Source organism: Eulemur rufifrons, chromosome 30, assembly GCF_041146395.1.
Source record: "Eulemur rufifrons isolate Redbay chromosome 30, OSU_ERuf_1, whole genome shotgun sequence".
In the NCBI taxonomy this organism is placed as follows: domain Eukaryota; kingdom Metazoa; phylum Chordata; class Mammalia; order Primates; family Lemuridae; genus Eulemur; species Eulemur rufifrons.
In genome coordinates, this window is record NC_091012.1 from 31,124,568 (window position 1) to 31,144,461 (window position 19,894).

The window sequence follows — 19,894 nt, forward strand, 5'->3', positions numbered from 1 at the left end:
AAAGCAAGTAGTGTCTTTTTATTTGGGTTTTAGTTTTCTGGGAGCACACTACTTCAGATGCAATTCTTAGCATTCTCAGGTCTAAAGAACTCTTATATCCTGTGCAGATTTTCCTCATTGTTATTTTTTTCCTGAGTTTTTATCCGTGTATTTGATCAACTTTTGGATTTTTGCTTTGTTGAAAATCACTTAACGGGTCTTAATAATCTATGCTAATTTCTAATTGACTAGGAGTTTTGGAAATTATTTTAGATTTAATATGTTTAATCTTCCCTATATTCTTTGATTACAAATTGCTTTAATATTTCATTGACTCAAGTTCAGATTTTTCTAAAGACTCAATAATTCTTGTTTAATATAATACCCCATCTTGTGCCTTAGCCCCTACCCCATTTCCAATCTCAGACAATTAATTAACAATTTACAAAACATTGGTTGATGCCAAACAATTTTTCTCTGTTCTTGCTGTACCTTTTTCTTCTACTCAGTAAATCCTCTTCTTAATTTGTCTCTAAATTGTTACTGATGTTTGGGAAGTCTGTTTGCTGCAGCCTTGCTATAGACAGTTCTGAAATTTGAACACAAATGACATATTATATAATAGTAACATGCATGTTAACTTATTATTGTGATAGTCATGGCCTGCTCTGGGTAATACCAAATAAATATTATTACCATTCAGATCACATTTATATTAGCCAATTATTTTCAAAGTACTGATGTCAGGTGTATTATGTTGAAGGCAAAAATAGCAGCGTAAGTGCTGCAGAAGACTGGAGATTAACTTCCTTCTGTACACAGCCACCTACTTCTTGGATGTAGGGCATTAGAGATCCCTAGGACATATGTTGCAAGGCTAAATCTAAATTGTTAAATGCCCAATATTTAATAGATTTCAACGTACCATTTTATCTCAAATTTATAAAGTTAAAAGATGTATGGTATGCTGGTAAATGCCCAACACCTAGCTTAGGGGTTGGTGAGGAAGTATGATTCACAGCATTTGCTGATTTCATAGTATAAATATTCCCATTACAGCCAATTTAAATATAGCAATATGACATTGAATGTAAAGTTGGAAAAAATGCTCACAATCAGGTCTCATGAAGCAGTAAGAGCCAGCTCCTGCATATAACTGAGTATATATTTAAACCACTCCATTGCTCACAAAGCAAAAACATCATACAATATGATATCAGCAAAGATATCTTCTCTAGTCAATATAAAGTATTACAATTTAGCTAAAGCTCTCACATTTAAAGGTAAAAGCAACTTATTATATTGTCCAATCCACAGTTCAAAAATCTTTCAAAGGAGTGAAACAAAAAGAAATACTACTTCTTAAAGTACAATCTATGGAAAATCAACTTCACAGGCTATTTAGCACACTATTATCATGGTCTCAAGCCAGATGCTATTTTTTTCCAAAATGAGAAAATGTCAGTGGGAAAATGAATTCACTTTGATTGGATCCATCTTTCCTTGAGACAACGCAAAACTAGGGTGTGCTAAGAAGGGCTTTATAAGGAGTGACTTCTCATGTCATGTAAAACAAAAACACTTTCCTTGGATGTTCAATCTGCTTAACACGTTTTGTTAAGTGAATGAAGAGGATACACATTTAGAAGCTGATGAATATGCTTTTCATTTTCACTGTACTAAAAATGTCTGGGCCGCTCAGGGAAAATGTAGCATAAAGACAATAGGTTAAGCTTGTAGAAGAACAGGAGCTCCATGATTTATGCATTTTACATTCACTTTCATAGTATGCGCTGTGGTGCTGACCATTTGCATTGAGACAGCAAACAATTTTTTGCATGAGCAGTCTTCTATATGAGCTTAATAGCATCAATTTTTTGAAATCTCCATTGCCAGAGACTCACAAACAGCAGGCTAGGAAGGGTTCTTGATTGGAGAAGGGTTGGAGATGATCATGATTCTGCAGGGAACCTAATTGGAGGCAGGGCTTGCTGAAGGTCACACCTAGAGTGATAGAGTCAGGCACTGAAAAAAAAAAGTATCTCCCAGTATTCCTTTCACCTCATTCAATATTCGCTTTGTCTCACCCCTTACCACCACAGTATGATCATCTACACTGTTAAATACACTACTACCTACCCCACATTGAAACGTCTCTCCAGTCTTTGGATTGCTCAATTTGTGACTGACTTTCACCAATCAATTGTTTCTGAAGAGTTTAGAGTCACCATAATGCATTGTCATAAATATAGCATGTCTTCACTTCTTTTTTCTGCAATACACTAAGAAAAAGTGCTCATCTGCTTCAGGTTCATTCGTTACACATAATAATAATAATAAATTAATGTTGAGTGCTTTCTTTTGTTGCTTGTTTTATAAATGCCTTCTACTCTTATATGTTTCCTTTAACCCTCACTGTACATAGATATTATTATCCTGATTTTATAGATAGAAAATTGAGAGTTAGTGAGGTTCAACTGACAAGTGAAGGAGCCAAACATGAATTCAGTTTTATATTCCTTAAGTCACTTAAAAGCTTAATTACACTATATAGCTTAAAGCAATAAAACAGCTTCAGAAAGGAAAAATGGTTTCAGGAGATAATTCATTTTCTACAATTTTGTTGGCCAATGTCTAATTTTGAAAAGGCATGAGTCTTACCAATTTTCCCAGGGCAAAAAGCAGTTAACATGGTATCTTCAAATAAATTTATGGAGAAAAAATTGAACTCTCTTTAAACTAATGAACACAAGAGTGTTGAAGAGGTCAAAGTAAATGTCTTTTATGGGAGAATGTCTGTTTTCTGGGACATATTTGCTACTATGACTTGTTTATTTTGGGCTATCCTACAACACTATATAACACAGTGACAGAGTTCATTTTAATTTCTTGAGGACTCTCACTGGGGAAATCTCTGATGCATTCAAAGACAGTAGCACTAAAATGGTTGTTAGTTGATTTTATCCTTTGATGTAAGTGTAATGATGGTAAATCCATTTATGCAATAGGATCTACCATCTCCCTGGCTCCTTTACCTTGGGCAAGATGCACAAGTAGTACTAGCTGATTATTGTATACTTCTTTTAGAAAATAATACAGCGAAAGGAGAAAAGGAGGAATGAAGATCAACTTTTTAAATTTCCCTTGAAGGCTATACAGAAAAATATAATATCATTTGTCTGGGGACAGTAGCAGATCATGGAAGAGTAACTTTGTACACTACGCAATTTATACCCTTTTAATTTTTAACCATATAATGAGTGTCTTATATACAAACTGCAGCTTAATAACATGAAATTAAACTTTAGGAAAAATAAATCTCCCTGGCTGTATGACAGGAAAAATTTAAAACTCATGGTGGGTACTGTTCTGTCTTCCATTTTGTGACCAAATTCTTTTGTGTATGAATCAAAGTGTTGGCAGGGACTGAGAATATGACAACAGAAATGTAATTTGCATATATTTTTAAAAGTCATTATAATTTGAATAATTTAAAAAATTTTATTTTTAATTATTATGGGTACATAATAACTGTATATCTTTAGGATATATGTGATATTTTGATAGAGGCATATAATGCAAATTAACCAAATCAGAATAATTGGTCATCATCTCCATCACCTCAGGCATTTAACATTTCTTTATGCTAGGAACATTCCAATTCCACTCTTTTAGTTACTTTAAAGGATGCCCTAACTTATGGTTGACTATAGTCACTTTGTTGTGCTAGCAAATATTGTTCATTCTATCTATCTATTAATAGCTATACTTTTGCACACATTCACCATCCCCATTTTTCCATCCTTTTCCGCTACCCTTCCCAGCCTCTGGTGGCTGTCATTCTACTTTATCTCCATGACATCAATTGTTTTTAATAGATAGCTCCCACATATGAGAGAAAACACATTGGATGTGTATTTCTGTGCTTGGCTTATTTCACTTAACCTAATGTTCTAGAGTTCCATCCATGGTATTGCAAATGGCAGCATTTCATTCATGTATATATGTGTGTGTATATATGTATATATCTCACATTTTATTAATCCACTCATGTATTGATGGACACTTTGCAATTGTGAATAGTGGTGCTATAAACATCTGAGTACATATGTCTTTTTTTATAGAATGTCTTTTTATCCTTTGGATATATGCCCATTTGTGGGATTGCTGTATCAAATGGTAGTTCTACTTTTAGTTCTTTGAGGTATCTCCATACTACTTTCCACAGAGGTTGTACTAATTTGCAGTCCCACTAACAGTGTATGAGTGTTTCTATCTTTCCAAATCCACTCCAACATTTGTTGTTTTGGGACTTTTTGATAAATACCATTCTCACTGGAGTTAGGTGATATCTCATAGTGGTTTTGATTTGGATTTCCCTGATGATGAAAGCTGTTGAGCATTTTTTCATATGTTTTCTGGCCATAAGACTATGTTCTTTTTAAAAGTTTCCGTTCATGTCCTTTGCCCACTTTTAAATGGGGTTATTTCATTATTTCTTGCTGATTTTCCTGAGTTCTATATAGAGTCTAGTTGTCGGCCCTTTATCAGATGTATAGTATGCTAATATTTTCTCCTATTCTGTAGATTGTCTATTCACTCTAGAGACAGTTTCCTTGGATGTGCAGAACCTTTTTAGTTTGAACAGGTCCATGTATATATTTTTGTTGTTGTTGTGATTGCCTTTGGGTTCTTCTTCAAAATTCTTTGCTTAGGTCAATGTGTATGAGAATTTTCCCAAAATTTTCTTCTAGAATTCTTTATAGTGTCATGCCTTAGGTTTAAGTCTGTTATCCACCATGAGTTGATTTTTTGTGAGAGATGAGAAGTGCGGATCCTGTTTCAGTCTTCTATATGTGGCTATTCAATTTTCTCAGCACCATTTATTGAATAAGGATTCTTTTTTCTAGTGTATGTTTTTGTCTGCTTTGTCAAAGGTCAGATGGCTATATGAGAATGGTTTCATGTCTGGGTCCTCAGTCTTGTTCCGTTGGTGTATGTCTCTGTTCTTGTGCCAGTACCATGCTGCTTTGGTTAGGATAGCCTTGTAATATAGCTTGAAGTCTGGTAAATTGATGCCTCCCAATTTGTTCTTTTTGTTGAGTATATGTGCTCTTTTCTGTTTCCATATAAAGTGCAGAATTATTTTTTCTTACATCTGGGAAAAATAATGTTGGTATTTTAATGGGGATTGCATTGATTCTGTATATCACTTTGGGTAATATGGACATTTTAACAATGTTGATTCTGCCAATCCATGAGCATGATATAGTTTTCCATCTGTTTACATCCTCTGCTATTTCCTTCCTCAGTGTTTTGTAGTTCTCCCTGTGGAGGTCTTTCACCTCCTTGGTTAAATATAATCCTAGTATTTTATATTTTTGTTGTTGCTATTGTTAAAGATATTGGATCTTTGATTTGCTTCTCAGTTTGACTGTTGTTGGTATGTATGAATGCTACTGATTTGTGTACACTCATTTTGTAACCTGAAACTTTGCTAAATTTATTTATCAATTCCAGGAGTCTCTTGGTAGCATCTTTTGGGTTCTAGATATAAACTCATATTGTCAACATAGAGTTTTATTTTGACCTCTTATGACCCCATTTGGATGCCCTTGATTTCCTTCTCTTGTTTGATTGCCCTGGCTAGGCCTTCTAGCACTATGTTGAATAGAAGTGGTGATAGAGGGCAATCTTGGCTGGTTCCAGTTCTAAATGGGCATGTTTTCATTTTTTCCCCCTTCAGTATGATGTTGGCTATGGGTTTGTCGTATATGGCTTTTAACTTGAAAACATGGAAGAAATGAACAAATTCTTAGAAACACACAACCTCTCTAGATTCAATCAGGAAGAAATAAAATTCCTGAACAGACCAATATCAAGTACTGAAAATGAAGCAACAATAAAAAATATTCCTAAAAAAAAAAATTCCCAGATCAGATGGTTTCACACCTGAATTTTACCAGACCTACAAAGAAGAACTGGTGCCTCTACACCAGAAATTATTCCACAACATCAAGAAGGAAGGAATCCTCCCCAACATGTTTTATGAAGCCAACATCAACCTGTTACAAAAGCCAAGAAAGGACTCAACAAAAAGAGAAAACTACAGACCAATATCCTTTATGAATATAGATGCAACAATTCTCAATAAAATCCTAGCAAAACGAATTTAGCTGCTCATCAAATAATAATAATAATAATAATAATCTATCATGACCAAATGGACTTTATCCCAGAGATGCAGGGATGGCTCAACATATGCAAGTCTATAAATGTAATTTTCCATATAAATAGAAGTAAAAACAAAGACCATATGATCCTCTTAATAGATGCAGAAAAGGAATTTGATAAAATTCAGCACCCTTTAATGATAAGAATGCTTAACAAAATAGGCATAGAGGGGACTTACCTCAAAATGCATTGTAGCTTTGATTTTTATTTCCCTGATGACTAATGATGTTGAGCATTTTCTCATATACCTGTTGGCAATTTTTATGTCTTTTTCTGAGAAATGCCTATTCAAATCCTTTGCCTACTTTTTAATTGTATTATTTGATTTTTTTTTCCTTTCAATTTCTTGGAGATCCTTATATATTCTAGTTATTAATCCCTTATCAGATTAGTAATTTGCAAATATTTTCTCCCATTCTATGGGTTGTCTTTTCCCTTTGTTGATTGTTAACTTTGTTGTGCTGAAGCTTTTTTGAAGCTTGATGTGATCTCATCTGTCTACTTTTTCTTTGGTTCCCTGTGCTTTGGGGGTATTACTCAAGAAGTCCTTGCCAACACCAAGGTCCTAAGGAATTTTCCTAATGTTTTCTTTTAGTAATTTCATAGTTTAAGGTCTTAGATTTGTGTCTTTAGTCCAAGTTGGATTGATTTTTATATATGGCAAGATATAAGGATCTGGTTTTATTCTTCTGCACATGGATATCCAGTTTTCCCAGCACCATTTATTGAAGAGACTGTCCTTTCTCCACTGTATGTTCTTGGCACCTTTGTCAAAGATAGGTTCACTGCAGGTGTGTGTATTTATTTCTGGGCTCTCCATTCTGTTGCATTAGTCTATGTGTCTATTTTTATACAAGTTCCATGCTGTTTCAGTTACTACAGCTCTGTAGTATAATTTGAGGTCAGGTAATGTGATTCCTCCAGTTTTGTTCCTTTTGCTCTGGATGGCTTTGGCTATTCTGGGTCTTTTGTGGTTCCATATAAATTTTAGGACTACTTTTTCTATTTCTGTGAAGAATATCATTGGCATTTTGATGGGGATTGTATTGAATCTGAAGATTGCTTTGGGCAGTATGGACATTTTAACAATATTGATTCTTCCAGTCCATGAACATGAAATATGTTTCCATTTTCTTGTGTCTGCTTCAAATTATTTCATCATTTTTTCATAGTTTTCATTATAGAGATCTTTTACTTCTTTGGTTAAGTTTATCACTAGATATTTCATTTTATTTGTAGCTGCTCTATATGTGATTATTTCTTGATTTATTTTTTAGATTGCTTACTGTTGGCATGTAGAAATGTTACTGTTTTTCTTTCGTATGTTGATTTTGTATCCTGGAACTTTACTGAATTTGCTTATCAGTTCTAATAGTTTTTGAATGAAGTCTTTAGGTTTCTCTAGATATAAAACATATCTTCTGCAAACAAGGATAATTTAACTTCTTTCTTTTTGATTTGGATGCCCTTTATTTCTTTCTCTTGTCTGATTGCTCTAGCTAGAACTTCCAGTACTATGTTAAATTACAGTGTTGAATGTGGGCATCCTTGTCTAGTTCCAGATCTTAGAGGAAAGGCTTTCAGCTTTTCCCCACTCAGTATGATACCAGCTGTGAGTCTGTCATGTATGGCCTTTATCATGCTGAGGTAAGTTCCTTCTACACCCAGTTTTTTGAGAGTTTGAATAAAATTTGAGTTAAGAGTTGCAGTTTGAAAACAAGCAAAGTGCTTTGCATAGGCACATTTTAGATGTCATCATGTGTTTCTGAGTTTTGGAAGAAATAAATAAACCCCTAATTCTGTATATCCATGAGATTTTTCCATCCTCATCTCATGTCCTGATACATATTCATTTTCCTAGTAAGACATCAAAAAGAGGCTCCAAGAATGTTTATTTGCATCATTGCAAGATATGCAATGATAATAAAGCCTTAATTAGATCCACATTCTTAATTCCTTTTTAATCTGAACTTCAAGGGACAGAAGAAAAGAAACTATTTCAGGGAGCTGAACTAGAGATAGGCACCATAATAGACACTTTACAAACATTATTTAAGTTAATCTTCCTAATGATATTAAGAGGTAAGTATAATCTATTTTTTTACAGTTGATGAAATCTAGGCTCAGAAATTTTCAGTTTAACATGTCCCGGATCACACAGCTAGTAAGTGAAACAGCTGAGCTTCAAGTTGGGTTTTATCTGGCTTCCCAGTTAGACATAAAGATCATGAGCACCGTAATAATTATTATATAACAATTGCCTTCTGTTTGACATATCATTTTGAATTTTCTCAACAATCCTTCAAAGTATGTACTATTACCCTCATTTTACAGATGATCCAAAAGTGAGGCTGGAAGAGATCACATAATCTGCACAGGGCTGCATAGCTAATATACAGGACAGTAGATATATGAGTCCATATTTTCCTGTCTCCAAAACCTGTCCTCTTTCCCACATAATACCCTGTATCCAAGTGTAGCTATATAGCATAATTCCAATAAAAATTTTAACCCTATACACCCAATATAACACATACTTACCTCTCCCCCACCACCACAGATGGAAGCATAGAGGCCATTATAAAGAAAGGGAATTTTATAATTTGATATCCTGAAATTAAAACCAATATCATCATCATTTTAGCTGTTGGACAATGAAATATAAGAAAATCAGTTATATCTTTATCATCATATCTTTTTTCTATTTAAAATTATCTTTCTTTCCCTAAGAAAGAAAAAATTATATGAAATGTTAATTCTGTGTTGCATCATTTATGTACACAGAGTCTTCTGGTTTGAGACAAATTGTGTAAAATATTGATATAACAAGTCTCACAATTAATATAGTTTTAAGATATTCAGGATTTTAAAAATATGAGGTAAATTAAAAATACTAGATTTGTTCAATATTTTTCATTGAGAGTTAAGAGACTAAAGAAAAAAAAAACTAGTTCAGAAATAGCAAAAACAGTTGCCAGCAAAATGCATTTCCTTAATTGAGATCAATGGCTCTTGATTAGATAAAATGTAATGGAGGGAAAAAAGGCTTGTGCATAAGTCATTTCCTAAACATTAATATCCTATAAGAATTACCTATTTTGCTTCAAATATAAAACATTATGCCAGTATGGACAAGAATCACATTTCTTGATATTTTTTGTTGAATAGATCAGAGGAGTTACGTGGAGTGACAAAAGTAAAAACAAACCAACAAAAGAAGATAATCTTTGAAATATACCAATTGACTGGAAATATAGTAATACCTCACAAAATACAACTTTCACTAATGTGGAACATAGTCAGGGTCTCATAATTTAGGAAAATAACTTAGGAGTGGCAAAAAACGAGATTGTTATATCTAATAAAGTTGATGAACTTCACTAATAATAGTTTCTCTTGTCCATATTCATTATCGCATTACTCTTATTTCAACTACAATGCTAATAAATGTGGGTTATCATGTTTTGAAAACCAATTTACATTAGAAGAGCCACAAATTAGAAATGAGAGAAATTAATAAAAGTTGGGATGCTGGCTTAAGCAAGTAGTAACAGTTGTTAGAGAATAGAATGTAGGGAAAATATAAAAATATACCTCTATTAGGTATCTAAGCTAATAAGATTTGTCCTAGATGGTACTTTGTATTAGTTACTGTACAGCTATGGTATTGCCTTGCATCCAAGGAATGATTTGGCAGATATTGGTAAGGGATTTGGATTTGAAAAAGCAAATGGGAGACAAGAAGGACATTGTCATTTAGGTCCCATAAATTGTGACTGACTGCTGCACGTTAATTAGGAGGTATTTAGCTCTCTCTGCCTTACAAGCTGTCTAGAGGGGCAACATTTCTCACTCTCCTGCTCTGGGGATGAATCCATTGAGGGATGCCCTGTTTTGAGTTTCACTGGCTGGCTCTGGGTTCATGCCACGACCTTGTTGCTTTCCCACACAAATATTATACCTTCCTTAGTTTTCCTCCACTAATTTTGGATTTGGTATAATTTGTAAACTCGAAAAGCCACTGTTGTTTTTTGTGGTTCAAACAGAGTGTGTTTTGTTCTACATAGGACAAACTATGCTTTAAATGTTCAGAAGTGGAGAAAGGACAAAGTCCTTGAGAAAAGCATTGTTGCTGTGACTTTGAGCCAGGTTATTAATTGCTAATGATCTTCAACAGATGTACTTCTTATTTGGTTTAAATAAGAGTAACAATATAATAAAAATTCACGTGTTATTGTAGGTAGCTATGTGGATCCATAAATCAAAGTGGTCTTTTCTGAGACAAGAATATCAGAAGATAGTAGGGCTGGGAAAAGTAAAGTGAGGGCCAGAAAAGAGAAGGAAACTGTGGCTGTCAGTTTGTATTTATGCTATGGAGAATGGAGTATAGAGGTGATATTTTGCTAATTTCAAATCAAAGAATGGATGACATATTGCACTGTTCTGACAGTCCCCTGGGGATCAGAAAGAGTTACTGGGTTTTATTCATCAAGTAACTATAGTTAACCTCTTCTTTGCTACTTTCTTGTTAAAGTGGCTGGCCTCCAGGGAAATTTCTGTCACTCGTCTGCCTGAAGAAGAACCACCCAATTCCTGTAGGTACCGCCAGACAACTGTATGACAAACTTTGAACCAGGCCTTTTTGTTGTTGTAATATTTGTTTTTACCTATGGAAAAATTAGTGAGCTTGAAGTCTAATTATTACACTGTGAAGATACTACCCTTGGAGTTAGTTAAGTATTAATTGATAGCTCTTGAAAGACAGAATTAAGCTGAATTAAGTAGTTAATAATACAGCCTCATTCTAAGTGCAACTCCTGCTCTAAATACAATAGGAGAAAAGTGTCTTTTGGGGCTATAAAAGCACATCAATCATTTTAGAAAATGTTTAGTTTGAGGTTATTTAACTAAGAAAAGGTGAGCTTAGAAATTTGGCTGGACAGATCAGATTTCTTCCAGTATCCTTGGCCACTCTCAAAGTAGCTCTTTACATAAAGCCATCCACCTTATAAGTATGTATAAGGAATTATTACATAAAATCTTATATATTCATCAAAGGACCTATACAAAGCAATACTTTTTCTAATTTGAGTTATGATATGAATCTGTAAATAACATTTTCCTAATTTTTTAAAGTATAAGTTAGATAACTGGTTTTTAAGATGGGTTCTACACAGCCCCAGGAGTTCCACCAAGCCCCATTAAGGCAGTGGACAGGGAAGGTGACATATGGAACTGATGACTACAATGAAGAGAATTTAAAGATTTGTATCTGACCTGAGTTTTTGTTAACTATCGTTTAAATGTGATATTTACTATGGAATAATTTGTTAGTCATAAATCATCCCCTGGCAGGTAATAAAATAATTGCATTTAATGAACATTATTGGGAAAGCAGAAAGACTGGCAATAAAGGATTTTGGAAGAAGATGCACCTTATCCTTTATAACACCTTTACAAGCTTTTGTTACAGACTAGGCAAAGTCACAGAACAAACAGATTTTAAAAACCTGAGTTAGAAATTCTGTGGTTGACACAAACTCTTTTGTAGTTTAGTTCTTGTGTTAGTAAATTCATTTGTTTTTTGAAACCACCAAACTACCATGTGATTTACAATTGGTGAAGGCATAAATTCAAGTTACAAAGAGACATAAAATATTATGGAGACTGGCCTTTTTATGTTCTTTTTAAAATTTACAACTTATAAACAAAATAGTTACCCAAACCATTCTTTCTTATTTCAAAATATTACAGGGGTACAAATGTTTTTGGTTACATGCATCAATTTTGCTATACTTGAGTCAGGATTACAAGTGTGCTCATTATCCAGATAGTGTTCATTATACCTGTTAAGTAGGCTTTTGCCTATCCCCTCCTCCTCCCTCTTCCTTCCCCCCTGCTTGATTTCCATTGAGTTTTACTTCCCTCTGTACACATGTGTGCTCATTGGTTAGTTCAAATTTAATAGTGAGTATATTTGGTATTTGTTTTTCAATACTTTAGATACTTTGCTTAGGATAATGGTCTCCAGTTCCATCTAAAATTGTTGCAAAAGGCATTAAGTCATCCTTCTTCGTGGCTGAGTAGTATTCCATGTACATGTATACCACATTTTGTTAATCTATTCATGAATTTAGGAGCACTTGGGTTGATTCCACATCTTTACAATTGTGAATTGTGCTGCAATAAACATTTGAGTGCAGGGGTCTTTTTGATAAAATGACTTCTTTTCCTTTGGATAACCGGATTAAATGGTAGGTCTACTTTTAGTTCTTTTAGATATCTCCATACTGTTTTCCATAGAGGTTGTACTAATTTCCAGTTCCACCAATAGTGTATAAATGTTCCTTTCTCTCTGCATCCATGCCAGCGTCTATTATTTTTGGACTTCTTGATAAAAGCCATTCTAACAGGGTAAGGTAATATCTCATTGTGATTTTAATTTGCATTTCCCTAATGATGAGAAATGTTGAGCATTTTTTCATATGTTTATTGACCATTTGTCTGTCTTCTTTTGAAAAGCTTCTTTTCTTGTCTTTTGCCCACTTTTTGATGGGGTTGTTTGATTTTTTTCTTGCTGATCTGCTTGAGTTCTTTGTAGATTCTGGTTATTAGCACTTTACTGGATGTATAGTTTGCAAATATTTTATCCCATTCTGTGGGTTGTCTACTTGCTCTGTTGATTATTTCCTTAGCTGTGTAGAAGCTTTTTAATTTAATCAAGGGGCACATCATTCTCAAAGTCCACCATCAGAAAACACTTAGCATTCTTGGGCTGCATGCTTATGTGCTCTTTTGATCTAAAAAATTTAAAAATATGTCCCTGCTTTGAATTTTAATAAATGACAGTTTCTGTTCCAAAAAAATAAGATAAGATTTGCTTATTTTTTTTTTACTTTTTTTTTTTTTTAACTATGAGCCCCTATTCTGCAAAGTGAGAAAAATGTAGTCTGTTAGGGGTCATTCCATTTCATTTATCTATGTTGTACCAAGAAGTTGAGGGTGAGAAGTACATCTGCTCCTCATTTCTGCACTTCAAATACTGCCATCTACTGATGCATCCTTATCTCTCTTTGCTTGTCCTTCTCTCTCCTGCCTTCATAGACACATTAGTCCTTCTGGTTCTCTGGGCCTTTCCTATTCATCCACTAATTTCCAGTCTAAGCTTTCTTTTATTCTTACCTTTTGGATTAGTCTCTAGTCTTGTAGGTGGATGGACAATGCTAAGAGATATCTATCCAAACCTTGTCTAGGCCAATGCTTTGCTTCTGAAACCCGGAAACTAAAAACTGACTTCTTTGTTCTTCATGTCCTACGGTAAACACTCCTGTTTGTTTTAGCTGCCCTAAGTTAGAGGTAAGGGGGCCACATCAGAGGATAACAGGAAATATTGGGGAGGATCACGTTTTAAAAAGTAGTTGAAATTTCAAAATCATTTGTCTCCTTCATTTGTTTTTGAGGGGGCACATTACAGAAAGGAAAATTGGTCTAAATTGAGAAGTCTTTGGAGGTAACTGAGGTAGCTAAACAGATGCACTAAGATACATTTTATAAAGGTAAATAATGCCTGCCCAATGAGATCATTTTGTGAAACAGCAAGTTTCTTATTATTTTGTGATTCAACTGTCAAGTGAGTTCAGTTTTGATGTATTTCTGAGTGCTTCAAGGCACATTTCCCATCATGATTTGAGCACAAGAATCAAGAATGCATTTTCATGACAACACAGAATTAAGAAAACCTGACATCTATTACCCAAGTTCAGGAATTTATGCCAACATTCATTAACATTGAAATTATGAATTGACTGTCATAGAAGAGCATCTCAATAAACAAAGCAAGAAACATACACAGTCTCAAATGTCTGAGTATCCCAGTTTTGTTTTTAGGGGCTCTGGTAACACATTATCAGGAAGTATTCTGGCAAAGTTTTCAAATATTTTGTAGTTTATTTATAATCCTTGGAATCAGTTTATGTGTTAATAGTAATATCATGGGCAAACTGCATGGTAAACATAACTTTCCTTGGGGAAACAAAATAGTAAAAAGGAATTTGAGTAATCCGAAAGAAGATATATTTTAAGATTCAATCCATTAAATGCTGTTTTTTTCCATTATTCTTTGAAATTATTAAAGCATTATTTTTCAAAATGTTTTTCAGATTTTCTATATGTTAATAAATTCTACAGATCATTCTTATGTGTGCTTAAGTTTAAAAACTACTAACCTTGAGAAATTTATTTTTTTCTCTTTTTTTAATTTTTTTTATTTCAGCTTATTATGGGGGTACAAAAGTTCAGATTACATATGTTGTCCATGTACCGCCTATCCCCCTGAGTCAGAGCTCCAAGCGTGCCCATTCCCCAGACAGTGATTCACCTTTATGTAGTGTTCTACGTGTGTGCATATACATATGTACACATTCACATTCAGTCAGAGTGCTAGAGCCTGACTCCAAAATACATTTCAATCCTTCAAAATCTGTTCTTTCCTCTCTCCCTTCTCTGTCTCTGTCTCTCTCACTCTGTGTCTTTCTCTCTTTTTCTCTCTTTCCCTCTCCCTCCTTTCCCTCGTCTATCCTCCTCTGATCTCATTCTCCCCTTTTTCCTGCATGCCTGTCATTATTTACTTCCTTATTTCTACAAATATATTTGTTAGGTTGCCATTATCTTAAAAAAAGTGCTTCCCTCAGTCCTGCTACTTTTCTGAGCTTATTTCTTTGCTTTCCATCTTTCTTAAAGGTTTAATTCAAACTGCTCCTGTTTACGTTCCTCATCCTCTGCAATTGGAAGTCAATCTTCATCAATTTCTAAAGCTGCTTTCTTCAAAGTTGCAAAGGACTTCCTAATTATACATCTAACAAAGGTTTCTTAGTTCTCATCATCCTGGAGTTCTTTGCTCTGGGTGATCAACAAAGACCACTGAGCAGAGAAGAATGGGCTAGTAACTTGGTTGTTTAAATGCATTACTAACCTTGTTTTTTTCTTTTTTTTTTTTTTGTATTTTCACTGATTTTTTTGCCATTTGTTTGTTTTGTTTTCTTCTCCCCAGAGGACAAGACTTTGCAATAATGAGCAGTGTTGCTTAACCAGGGGTGCACATAAGGAGCAACCCAAAGGATTCTGATTCAAGGGTCCTGGGGTGGAACAAGGTATATACATTTTCACTGTGGTTTACAAATAATTTTGCCTTGTACCAAATATTGAGATTAGCTACTGGAGAATTAGCAGCTGTTTGCCTTTCTTCTTAAGATGTGATAAAAAAAATATTTGACTTCTATCTTTTATTTGAAGAAGATGCTTTTTTACCTACATGTTTTCATATTTTCAGTTTTTCTAAGACTAATGATATATTATTTAATCTTCCCCCCTGTGGCTTTAAATCTGCTAGAATTATGGCCCTGGAAAAGACAACTAAAAATTATAGATATTTACCTCATGAAGCTTGCAGTTTAAAATAGTAAATAGGGAGACGGTAAATATAACTCTCCTTAAAAGTTTATTAGATCATATTACCATTGATTATTTTCAATGATAACATGATTTTTTTATAATTACTATGTAAACTGAAGTATATTGTAATTCATCCTTGATGGCTTAATTGGCAGGTAGAAATGGGATCTTCTTAGTCTTTTCACTATTTAAATGCACCTCTTGCTTCTCTACACGATGAATTAAAAAAATGCTATAGAATTACTTTGCCCTACTTTAACTAATGTAACTAATCTAATTCTTAAACCTGCACCACAATGGCTATTGAAATGTATCATACACCATTTACTGGAGAAAATTAAAAATTTATACAATTGCCCCAAGTCATACTTTTTCTAGTAAAATAAAGGTGTTTTTAATGAATTAATATTATGGGTCAAGACTAATTTAGCCAATTTCAGAAAATATACCTCAGGGAAATTATTGTAATCCTATGAGAACTTGTCGAGTTAGAAAAAGTCCTTGAAGTTTACATTTACTTTGTCTTGTTTTTGCCTGTTTCCTCTCAATAGATGACTTTAAGAAATAATTTTGTATATTGATCCTTATAATTTATTTTTTCTAGGATGAAAAAGCTATATTTATACCTTTAAAACCCATTTGTAAGATAATGATTTTTATAATTTTCAATACTTTATGAGATAGATCAGTGTGGAGATGCAATAAGAACTGGTTCTAACCTTTGATTTCCATAAAATCAGAGCATTGATATGAATCTACTATGAGACAGATAATCACAAATATTTATTATAATTCAACTGAGATTAATAAGGATGACTCCTTGATTTGCAATTATTTGAGAAACTCAAGAATTAGAATATCTGCTGTTGCTGAAAAACATTTTATTATTGTCATCTGGTTGTTTAGCTTAGTTTTGTGTGGGCAAGCAATCAGAAACATACATGAGAAATGTGTTCACAAAATCTGAGTGGCTATTCAACATATTTACCCTCCGAAAGCCAAGGGCATTACAAGGGTGACCAGATCATCTGGGGTGACCTAGGAATGCCCCAATTTTAAAGCTGAAAAACACATATTCTGGGATCCCTCTTAGTTTCAGGTAAACCAGGTGGTTTGTCACTCTACATGATTGTTTGCCCTCAAAATAAAGCAGAACCTATTCTGCTCATTCATTTCTTCATAGATCAATTCATTTATTCATGATTTTAATAAATCTTTATGAAGGGGTACTATGTCCCAAACACTATGCTAGCTACTAAAGGTACAGTGGTAACTAAGACATTATTTCTTCCCTTAAGGGAGTTACAATCTAGTGGATGAGATGAATGTTAAACAAATGTGTAAGCATTACCAAAGGGAATGTTCAAAGCCACAAAGGAGAGTTTAATTGTAAGAGAGGGGATTCTGGGCATTGTAAAGAGGGCCTTTCTATGGATATGAGTGAATGGAAGGGCAGAGAGAATGATAGACAATTTGTCTGTAGAGATAGGCAGAGGCCAGATAATATAAGGCCTATGTCATGGTAAAGAATATGGATTTTATTACAAGAGCAATGAAAAGCCAGATGTTTCCTTTGCAAGAATCTTTTGCCATTAAAATGTTGGTATCTATCATTCTTCCTAAAGAAAAGGTCCACATGAATGGTAAAATTAAACATTTCTAGGTTTTCTGGCTATACATAACTGAAATGGACCCAGTCATTTTTTTGGTCAAACTAAGTCAGCTGTAATACACTGAGATCAATTCAGAATCTGAAACTGTGCCTAAGTTTGTCACATTAGTTACTGAAAAAAAAAATCACCTAGAGGAAAGGGCTGCCTTGCTGCTTTCAATTTCTGACAGTATCTTTAAATTCTGTTGTACTATCCAATTTATTTCAACTGGCATCTAAGAGTTGGAACTTCTGTGCTAAAGGCATGGAGTTCAGAATTAAGGCTATTGGCTAAAACAATCTTGTATTTACCATGCAATTAGGCTTTTCATGTGGGAGAAATGCAGCCTGTTCTGCTAATCTGTCATACATTGTTCACTGTGTGAGGATAAATAGCTGCCTTTCCTAACTGACTATTGTGTAACTGCTAAACCTCCTAAAAGAAGGCTGTGTGTATCAATAATAGGGTATTGTAGATAAATGTCTCTGTAAAATCAAATGGGACTCTGCATTTCCCTCGTATTAATAGATTATAAAACTAAATTGACTGATAATATAAGTGGTTGAAAGTTTTCTGAATTTTGAAATGTTGTACTGTGTAGAAAAAGCATCTGAATACTTTCAACCAGAATTTGGTATTACAGACATAGCGTACATGTAGCCATCCAGGCAGATTTATCAAGCCTTTACAGCTGTTCTCAAAATCAATGTCAATATCTATAGTCATATTAATCCAGCAGTGATTCCCACTTATCATCCAGATGGGAGGTGTCTTTTTCTTGGCTTGACCATATTCATGTTATTTTAAATGCACATATATAGACTGAGGAACAATTGATGGTATTAATGTCATACTTCTTGAATAATAAGTCCACCTCTTAATGAAACATGATAATAGACGAAGAAAGTAAACTGTTTTTAGAAAGTTCCCAAAGAAATACACAAAGCTTTTTGCATTTTTGATGAATATCCTAAAAATTTTAGCCAAGGATATATAAATCTTTCCTAATTCTCAGATGCTTTTTTCAAAAAGAAAACACATTATAATTTTCCATAAAAGCGTGTTCTGCAAGCAGCTATCAATGTCAATATTATTTTTGCTTTGCTTCAGTGGTTTCCTAATGGTGAAAAAAATAGAATAGGGAAGTATATGAATTTTAGATATATAAATAATTGCATACTAGTCAGAGATTTCTGTAGAGAAGAATGATTTCTTGTGTTATCTTCCTAGCATGTATTGCTGCTTAGTTCCATTTCTTTTCTAGTTAGAAAATTATTAGTATCTACATATGTTTATTTTCATTACAACCCCACCTGAATAGCCTTTAAATGAAAGAAAAAAGGCTTCAGGAGGTCATTTATACCAGGTTCTGAGATCCATAAATGTGTCCACAGTTAAGCTTAGAGCACACAAAACTCTTTGAACCCTAGTTTCTATATCTGTAACATGACACACAGAGTTGCTGTGAAATTTAATGTGTGAAGACACTTTGTACAATGCCTGGTACATAGTAGATACTGAAAAATGTTACCTAACTTAGAATAAATTTAAATATTACTCAGACTGGCTCTAGATATCTCTGATTGATGATTCCATTTATCTTCATCATAACATATTAAAACTGTCTTCTGGAAGCCATTGTAACCTACCTACTATTTGTGCATCCCAGGTACACGGGAAGCCATATTGAAATGTGTTGGACAGAACATATCATTTGGCCATGAATGAAATAAAGTAGTACTAGTTCAAGTTCTCTAGATGTCCAGATTACCTTACCTGGCGTTATAAATGATAAACAATATCTAATATGACCAAGTCATAATAACGGTACATATTTTATTACAGTGAATTGCTTATAGTTACTACTAAGTTGTCACTCAGTTAATGTTTTATGAGTCAATTATTAAGTAATTATAAGCAATGTAACCCTAAATAGTTTATTCAGTGTCAAGATCTCTAATGGGCTATTTATTTCAGATGGCTCCATCACATGTATGAGTAGAGGCCCAATTTTTTGGATGTGTATAAACAAAATTATCTACTATGAATCAGTTGTTTTTAAGTGGCAATATCACTTAATATTTTTAGTTTATGGGAGAGAAACTATTGTGGTAATTTTCAAAGGAAGTCTTAATTAAAAACATCTGTCACTATCTTAGTGAATAAAAAAATTTACAATTAGAAATTAAAATTGTACATCAGGTAAATTTTTCCCCTTTGTAACTAAAGTCCACCAAACTATGAATCTCTGAAATTAGCTTGGCAGCACAATTTAAAATCTTTCTAAATATTTTTGTAAACCATATATCTCCAGGAATAAAAAGTATACTCTATAGAGAGGAAGTGAATATTTTCTTTTTTAAGCATTTGCTCTTAGAATCCTCCATGGATACATTGGTTTAGTTTGGTTATACAGTTAGTTTTCCATTGTTAACTTTTTGAAAAAAAATTCTATTCAAACAACCCTATCAATAAGCGGGCAAAGGACATGAACAGAAACTTTTCAAAAGAAGACAGAACAATGTCCAACGAACATATGAAAAAAATGCACAACAACTCTAATCATCAGGGAAATGCAA